This window comes from Panicum hallii, chromosome 9, assembly GCF_002211085.1.
Source record: "Panicum hallii strain FIL2 chromosome 9, PHallii_v3.1, whole genome shotgun sequence".
NCBI classification, from domain to species: Eukaryota; Viridiplantae; Streptophyta; class Magnoliopsida; order Poales; family Poaceae; genus Panicum; species Panicum hallii.
In genome coordinates, this window is record NC_038050.1 from 56136287 (window position 1) to 56146181 (window position 9895).

Genomic DNA, 9895 nt, shown 5'->3' on the forward strand with positions numbered 1-9895 from the left:
TCAAATACAAGATTTATTCGCCTTACTCTTATGTATGCATATAAAAATTTAATTCAATATTACGAAGAAGATTACGGTATCTAAAACTCGTACGAAGATGGTTAAACGATACCGTTTTGCAACGTAGAATCAAAATATTACGATAGTACAATACATGAAGCCATTAAAAATAAAATAATATGATAACAAACATTACAAACATTACATATGATAACAAACATTATAAACATTACAAATATTACAAATATTACTAATACATGAATCCAAATATTTTGTCTTTAGTCAATGCGGCAAATATTACAAATACACATCCAGGTCTGATACAATCTCAACGCGGCAAATATTACATATGAGCAAACAACGTTGAAATAAAATTACAACTAAATGATGCCTGATGACGTACTAGCACTCGATCGGCGACGTCTCCCACTCCTTGATGCAACCGGAGGTCTTCCATCTGTAGCATCACCTGTAGGGCCAGCTTCAGCAGAACTGGGGCCATCATCATTGTTTGGACAACGTTTATACGTGTGTCCAATCTGATTACATGCACTGCAGCGCTGTATCCTCGGACGGAGCTCCGACTCATCCATATCATTACGAATACGCCGTGTCTGACGGCGCCCTTTCTTAACCCGTGATGATCTTGGTTTGGAATATATATAATAGGATTCGCTGTCTCAGTGAATGATCCAACCAAACGGAACCCATAGATCTCATACTGTCAGGTGCTGGCAATTGTCTCCTTTCTGAAGTAATGGGAAACATATATATCGACAGGATGTCGAATATCCGCACAAGCAGCCATTACATGAGAACAAGGTAAGTGCAGCAACTTTGGCCTCATGCATGAGCAACAACAAGTTCCATCAAACTTGAGAATGCACTCCTTTACAGGAGTTTGACATCTCATGCCACGTCGCGCTCTGTCTTTAGGAGATACCTCAAACTTGAGCTCCTGTGTACCACATTGCCGTACGTGGTGTAGCCGGGCGCTTTCTGCCTTCTTAGTCATATATTCTGTTATCATTTTCCCAAAATATCTATCAGGATCTCGCATGAATACCTGATTTTTAGTGAACCACTCTCTAAATTAATCGGTACACCCGTGGACGATGAATTCCACAATTGCAACCAGTGGAAGCGCATGAACACCTCGCAGCACCCAATTGTAAACCTCGGCGAAGTTGGTAGTCATTCTACCGTACCTTGCACCATCGGTATCATAAAGTAACGCCCACTTCTCCTTGGGTTCATTCTCAATCCATTCAGAAAAGGTTTTCACCGCTGACCCAGACCTTCTACGAGTACGTGCAGTTCTGTTTTTTGATGCGTCCTCGGCTCTTTTCTTCCCGGTCAGTTCATCAAGTTTCTGCCATTGCTTGTTAAATTTTTGCTAATTCATTTCCTTGCATAGCCTCTTGAACATATCCATAAGGTGCTTGTTCTTGAATTGCCTGAAAAAGTTTGCACCGATATGTCTCATGCACCACCTACTGCGAACATCACGCCACTTGGGCGGCTCTCCGGTCTCCACACACCCCTGCTGCAAATCTAGTATTGCCCTCTGTATACCGGCGTGACGATCATGAATCAGGCAGACATCTTCCCTATCCCGAACGACTGCAAGCTTAACCCGTTCCAGGAACCAGTACCAACTGTCTGTGTTCTCACTCTCAACAAAAGCAAAAGCAACAGGAAGTAATTGATTGTTTCCATCCACTCCAATAGCTGTCAGCATTTGCAATCTATACTTTTCTGTGAGAAAGGTCCCGTCGATTCACAGGAGAGGCCGGCAGTGATGGAATGCGTTAATGCATGGACCCAAGCTGAAAAAGACCCGCTGCAATGTGTAGGGCGGACCTTCTCCTCTGTCTAGAGTTTTCAGGTCATAATAGCTTTCAGGATTTCTCTGACATAGGACGGCCAGCAATCGAGGAACATTATCATATGCAGCCTCGAACGTACCAAACCTCATCTCAAACACCTTTTGTTTTGCACTCCACGCCTTGCTGTACGAGATGGTATACTTGTACTTTTCCTGAATATGCCTGATAATAGACTTTGGTTCAAATGACATGTTCTCTACTATCATCCCGTACATCTCATTTGCGATGTATTGTGATGTAAGGTTGCGATGGGTCTTCTTCACCCCCTGCAAATGACAAGTGTGCTGAGCGACAATTCAGCATTCCCAATAATCTTTCCATTTACCCTTATAGGCATGCACCCGCCACGGACAGCCCTCCTTCACACATACCACATCGTACTTACGAGATTTGCACTCGACTGTTTTGAACTCTCGCATAAGAGAGAGACCAACACTTAACAGCTTCCTTCACCTCTTCAATTGAGTGGTACCTCGCACCCTGGACAATTTCGTTCTCCCTACAATCCGAAAGCACGCTAGATCCCCCATCTACGACAAGATGACTGAAGTCGCTGCTTACCCATTCTTTAGGCACATCATCGTCATCATCAGACGAATCGGCATTGATTGCTTCATCCAATTCACGTTCTTCGTTTTGCAGCTGTTCAACAATAAAGGGTATGTTCTCCCCCTCATCAGCCACGTATTGAGGTGCTGCGGTGCCACCTGTCTCAACGTTTGCCTCCTCAACTTCTTCATCAATATTTTCATCCCCCGGAGCAGCTTCAATGTTTATCAAAGGGTTCTGGTGCACACTGATAAGGAGTACCAGTGGCCATTGCCAATGACTTGTATTTTGCAGATAAGTTAACCAGTCCTCGTTGCTTGCAAGTGGCATCGGCTCCCAGATCAAAGCGTGAGTGGTACGATTTATGACGCATTGAACACTCACAGTGTGTGTCTCCTGATCAATCCTTAATTCCCTCATTAACTAGTTGCATAGGGATTCAAATGTCCTCTCGTGCGGTCTGGTAATTCCTCTGACCGCACAGTTGAATTCACTTAAATCTACCCCATTTGGCCCATAAATCACATTTCCTTCTCCGTAATATATACTGAAAATACCATTCTTGGAAGACATATCTGAAAATACCGCACAGTTGAATAAACTAGTTATACTACATATTAATACACAATGACGACCCTAAGTTTCAGCGATTCTCAGATTATATTTTACAAATTCTAAACTATACAGAATATAAATTATACTAAAAATAAATGAAAATACTAAAAACTATTCAAAACATAACTACTCTAAGAAATATTTCCTAGATTATAGTTATTTTCAAGGAATTATACGGCTAGAATGAGAATATACCTCCAAATCGACGTGTGAACAGGGCTTCGCCGCTTCCTCTTCTCTCTTCCTCTCCTCTCTTTCTGTTTTTTTCTAATTTTTGCTGGATAAAATGAAATTTTTGGGGCAGATTGGGGCTTATATAGCGGGGGGGGGGGGGGGGGGGACCTCCCGCCCGACCAACATCCCGCCCTTTGGGTGGGCGGGATGCCCCCGCAGGGACCTCTTCGCCAATAAGAAATTCGCGAAGAGGCCCTCGGGGAACTTCCCGCCCGCTGGATGGGTGGGAGGTCGCCTCCCGCCCGATCAGCGGGCGGGAGGTACCCGTTTTTCAAAATGTTCCCCACCGGCACCCCTTTTCCCAATTTTATTTTTTTATCCCTTTTTTAAAAAAAGTCCCAGCAATCGAATGGCTAGTACATAAGGCCCAGCAATGGCCTACAAGATGCCAATTTGGCCGTTAAAAATTCCCAACCCGATTGACCATGCGGCTTTCACAGTGATGTGCCGCCCCCTTGGAGCACACAGACCGGAGACGGTCCAGTGGGCTAATAGGCCCAAAAGAACTTCCTATATCTTTTCTTGAACAATGCAGAAACCAGAAAGACCAATTTTATTTCTTGTTTAGCTCCCCAAATTGTTATTACCAAGAATATTTTAAAATAAAGTGTCAGTTCCGGAAATGGCCGGCAGCTAAATCTACTCAAAATGTGTATCGTGTGTCATGATCGAATGTGGTCTAATACACAATAACTTAAGATTTATATTAGTTCAGACAATCATGCTCTACATCCAGTCAGGGGTCAATCGGATGTGCTGCTTGAGCCCAGGTGCTCGTGAGAGTTAGAGAGTTACAAGCTTTCTATGAGATTTGAGAGTCTATGGTTTAGATCTATCAAGAGATAGGATCGGATCCCTTTCCTAGGCGGATGACCCTCCCTTTTATAGTCAAGGGGGCTCAATTACAGTGGAGCTAATGGTGTAAGGATAGAAAGAGAGGACTCTCGACCCCACCGGTCGGGGTCGTCAGCTTTGTCAGTCGGGTCTTCCCATCCCATCAGTCGGAGTCTTCCGGTGACCACCGTCCAAGTCCTGTGTCGTGGGGCAAGCATCTTGTCTTGTCCCTGTGCGTCATGCTCCGTTGGTCGGTGGTCGTGGGAGCATCAATAGGTACGGTACGGCTATCATGCCCCATCCCTGGTGCCTCGCCCGGCCACTTCATTGTGACGGGGGCGTTCCGGCCGTTCATGATGATGTTTCGCCCTGTCCCTTCGCGAGGATGGACAGGTAGAATAGTGGTGCCCTGCTGCCACAGCAGAGGGGACTGTAACCCCTGTGGAGGGATTGGTTGGCCGTGTTTGACCCCGAGGCTCATCTTTACCCTCCGCACCTACTCCTAGGGCCCGCTGGTAAGCCGGGCCTGGCCTTCCGGCCAGCCCGCCGGTCGGAGAGCGGGCACGTGTAAGGCTGAGCCCAGTCAGAGTCCCCGGTCGGAGCCTTGGTACGGACCCGGCCTCTGACCGTTCCGACAGTCGAGGATATGAGCATTGGTCATCCCGATCGAGTTGTCAATCGGGATGTGGGCCGAGGCGGCCCAGATGAAGTTGTCGCCTTATACAGACAGGTGCTCGTTCCAAGCACGACCTTGGACTGGCCAACAGAAGTGAGCCCGCTGGGGACCCCGGGTCCCTAGACCCGTCAGAGGCCCCCGAGCGGTTTCACGATTTGTTTAATTATGAAGGCGCTATTTCTCTCTACGCTGTACCTTCACCCGAGGTGAGGAATCGCATCACTCTATCTCATCTGTAGAGAGATGCAATGTTGAAGGGATCCCCCCTTGTGACCGCGAGTCAACTGGGGTTGCCCCGGTCAGTCCGCATAATAAGCGCGCCGCAGCGGCGTCAGCTGCATGTCTCCTGTGCGGAATATTAAGGGTTGCGTGACCCGTCACGTCGGCTCACCGTGGTGGTGCTCACCCTGCTCCTCTTGTGAAGGTTTCCCTTCTTTTAAGGTGGAGCTGTGCGCCATGTGGCATACCCGGCTCGCCGGACATGAGGGCACCTGAGCGGGTATAAATGGAGGCCTATGAAGCCTTGTTTTGAACTCATCCCCAACCTGAGTCGTTAGCGAGCCCTGCCTCAAATAATGGAGTTGCTTTTAGCCTGTGTGCGTCCACCTGATGGAGCCGGTGGTTCCTTCACCATCTGGTGCTAGAAGAATGCTTGCGAGCGGCAAGGGATAGCACGCGGGCGACACCGTCCACCTGGGCTTTTCGCAAGCTTGATCTTTCATGCGTTCTGCTCGGGTGATTGGGCTAAGCGGGTGCGCAGGCAACGCACTGTCTCCGTTGGGCAAGTGGCGCGGCTTCCCCAGGCGCCTTGGGTGACCAAGGGGGAGGCGTCGGCTCCCGGCGGAGGATGTGTCCGTGCTTCCACCGCCTGGGTACGTGTATGGGGAGGAACTCCTCGACCTTTCTTGGCGCGGCGCGTGCCCGCGGGAGCTACCTAGGCCCCGAGTGGGTTTGGCTTCCCCGTGTGCCTCAGCGTCAGCTCGCGTCGTCGGAAGGCTCGTTCTTCCTAGGCGGCTGAGGCTGGAATACAGCTCCTTGCTGTCGTCTAAGACAGCGAGGGAGTTCGGTCAGTGGCGACGGCAGATGGACTGCTCGCCATTATCCCCTGCCAGGTTGTCCTCGAGGAAGGGGGTGCAAGAAGAAGGCTTGCAAGGAAGATGTTCCTGACAAGCTTCCGGCACTTGTAGCAGCCCTCCTCGAGGCTCCAGCATTACCATCCTTGCGGTGATAACGGGTTTTTGTACTTTGTAACGGCCATGGGCCGACTGTACTTTGTAACACTTATTTGCCAGGAATAAAATGCATTCATTCTGGAGTGTTTTGTATCTGCTGTGCCCGACTGGGAGTCCGATCGGAGGCTGGTGTTTTGTTGTTCTTGCCGAGTGGAAAACGTGGTACCCCGTAAAGGGATATGAGATGGGCTACGCTAGCGATAAATAAAACTTTCCACCGCATAAATCAGGAAAACTGCTCTTATAGATCACGAAATTACCACTAGACGCGCGTGTGCGGAACTTCTCTAGCACGTCGGAGTAGTGCAGTCAGTCGCCGGAGTGCTGTTGCAAGACCTCCTCACCTGCGGCTCGTCTGTAACACCCTAATGTATTTTTCCCAAATTTAAAGGAATTTATTTGGGCTTAAATAAAATTTCCAGGGTTTTCTCTAATTTATCTTGCATTTAAAGTAATTAAAAAACACAAGGAAATAAAATTTATCATAGGATCAACTTGCTTGTGCATTCATGCTGGAGCATTGTTTTATTTGTGTTGAGTGTATAGGGTTTGGATTCAAATTTATTTGAATTCAAATAGATTTGTTTGAATGGTTGGAGTGTAGAAAAGAAAAAGGAAAGAAAGGAGAGCAGCAGCCCAGCCACCAGCCCAAAACCTCTCTCTCTCCCTCTCTCACGGGCTCCCTCTTTTCTCTCTTTTCCCCTGGCCCAAGCCGACCCCGAGGCCCAGCACCCCCTCTCTTCCCCTCGGGCCCCCTTTCCTTCCCCTCCCCGCATGGGCCACCGCCGGCCCATTCCCTTTCTCAGCCCTAGCGCCTCTCCTCTTCTCCTCTCGTTGCGACCCGGGCCCGCATGTCGGCGCCACCTTCCCACCCGCGCGCCCGCTCTTCCCCCTTTCTCTCTCTGGCAGCGCGGCCCCACGTGTCAGTGTTCCTTTCCCTCTTCCCCGTTCTTCTCCGGCGCAACGCCCCCGCGAGATCGCCGGCGACCTTCTCTCCCCGGGCCCGCACGCCAATGTGGCCCTGCCGCCCTACAAAGAGCAGCCCCAACCCCCTATGAACCCTAACCCTAATCCCCACGGCCGCCACCGACGCCCCAGCACCGCAGCCACCTTGCCCCGCCGCTCGGCGCCCCTGCTCCGCCGCGGACCCGTCGCTCCGCCGCACCCCGGACCCCTACAGCCCCCGTGTCCGCTCGCTCTCACCATCCAGAAGCTTTCCGAGCCCCACAATTTCACTCCGAGCCTCTGCATCATCAGGACTTCGTGAAGAAACTGCCGCCGGTGAGCTGTGCGCCGCCCCAATTACCTCATCGCCGGCCGGTCTCGGGCTGCCCTGACCCCCTGGTGACCTCCGCAGGGACTTCCCCGACCGATCCGCGCGTTCAAGGGACCTCGAGCCCCTATGCTGCAGCTTGTCCGCGAGCGCCGCCGTTCTTCCTCCGCCCGGCCATCGTCGACGTGTACCCTGCACGGCAGCTTCGGCCACCACAGGCCCCTGGTGAGCATCACGTTCCCTCCCCGATGCTTAAGCGCTAGTTGTCGTGGCTTTTGGCTGGCCGTAGCAACCGGAACGCTTGCACGCTGGCATTATCGGCCACCCCGAGCCGCCCTCGCCGTCGATATGCCCTAGCCGTGCCCAAACCCACCACCACAAGTGCCCAGAGGTGTTCGTCGTGCCAAGCCCTAGCTCCCAGGCCTAAGCCCGTCCAAATCCGAGCCCGGACGGCTGAGATCAGCCATCTCCGGCGAGCCGCCGCCACGGAAGTGCGCTCCGGCGAGCCAACGCCGCCGCCGGACCTCCCCTTTCCCCGGAACCGTTCGATCCGAAGTAGGCGTCCGTGATTAGATCTAGATCCAGATTAGATCCGAGCCGCCAGATCCCGATCCAACGGCTCTAATCAGAGCATACCGTTTCAGCCTGCCCTTTTTGCTAAAGAGACCTCGGATTTTCCTGAAAACAACCCGCACTCCTGTGTAGTTCAAAAGAAATTGCAGATAAGCCCTGTTTTATTCATTTAGGCCCCTGAGCTCTTTGGATTTTGAACCCGCCGTCCAGCCTTAAGGTTTTAACATGTTAGACCCTGAGTCTAGGGTTTAATTACGTTTAGGTCCCTGGTTTTTGCCCAGAACCTCCTGGAAGTTCTGTTTTTCTCGCAGAAAGGTCCCTAGATCTTGTTTTAGCCCTAGATTTCGCGTCTTAGCTCCGTTTTAGGTGATTCTTGCGCTCACGCGATCGTTGTAACGTGTACTATTTTCTTATAGTTTGCTATTGTTTGTGCATGTGTGTATGTGTGGAGTATGCTTGATGATCGTGAGTAGACGCTGAGCCTTTGGACGAGTACCACGAGCCACCATCTTTTGAAGATTTTGGGCAGCAGCAGGAGAACTTCGAGGAAGGCAAGTATAACATGAACCTCCTATCATTCTTAAATACAAATTTCATACTGTATTTTAATTCTGTATGCCTATAAGGATTTCCTAGCCACCTTTATCCTTATATATTTATCCTTGGGTTGCATTGTGGTTAGTTTTGCTAGGTGTTGCGCTCTCACACATATGTTGGTCCTTTTTAATTAAATTTGATTAATGGATCTATGCAACTTAATTCTGAGAGTGGCCCTCTGTGCTGTGTGCTTGAGTGGTTCACGTCTCCTTAAAAGATGTTTTTGATAGAAACATGGTTTAGGGGGCCAGCACGGTGCTTAGTGCTTGGTTGGCCACTCTCCATAAGGTCCGGTTCATAGAGCGACAACCTGGGACAACCGCGCAACCACAAGACTGGAATGGGACGGTCTTGACTTACTAATTAGGTCGTGTTGGTTCGGGAGTAACTTACCTGCGTGGGCAAGAGGGGTGGTAAGCTTCAATGGTCCCTGCTCCTCCGGCTTGGTCTGTGCTGTGTGTCTTGTACCCCCGGAGGTGGGCCCATCGTCGCTGATTCAGAATCCTTAGCTGTTACACCTTACCAACGTGATCCTTTGTAACGGTCTCGTAGTGTGCTTGCTAGCCATCTCACCTAAGGAAGTGTGATGAACAACTAGCGTAGCTCACGACTTGTGGGTAAAGTTGTGCAACCTCTCGAGAGTGTAAAACTGATATATCAGCTGTGCTCACAGTCATGAGCGGCCCAGATCCTCCGTCTGATTAGTGGGTTGTACCTTTGGTGGTTTTGGCTTGGTTTCAGTAGTCTCATGATTAATTCTGATTAATTATTATGAAACTTGGGCTAAGGTAATGCATCCACTTGTAGTAAATAGCTTTAGTAAAATTTACCAAGATTAAAAGCTAATGCAGTTGAGTCAGCTAACCTTAGAGCCTCATCCTCGTGTTATACTTGTTGAGTACAAGTTGTGTACTCACACTTGCCTCTTCCTCTCTTCGGTTCTCTTTGGGACATCTTCGACTGCTGCTCAGTACCAGGCGATGTGGAGGACTACATCAGCGGACTCGACGATTTCTAGGCGTTGTCTCCCAGTTGACGTCCCTGTGGCGCCCCGCTCTTCATGTATTTATTTTTACGCTTCCGCATCCCTTGAACTGATTCTTGATTCAGTTGTAATAAAGATATTCATTTTATAATTTATACGCTTTTATTCGTGATATGTGTTGTGATATCTTGATAATCTGTTGTGTATATGCGTGACTTGATCCTGGTGCATATATGATTGCCCGATTTATGTTCTTATAAATCGGGTGTGACATCGTCCTCGTGCAGCAGATGTAGAACCTCCAAGGTATCCACACGTGTAGGGAAGAAGCATCGCACTCCGGACTGCTAGGTCCACGAGGGCAACTGTGGGCGCGGACGTGGGAACAGGAGGCTGCCAGCAGGCGTGAAATTAGGGTTAGCCCTTCCATGCGCCCCC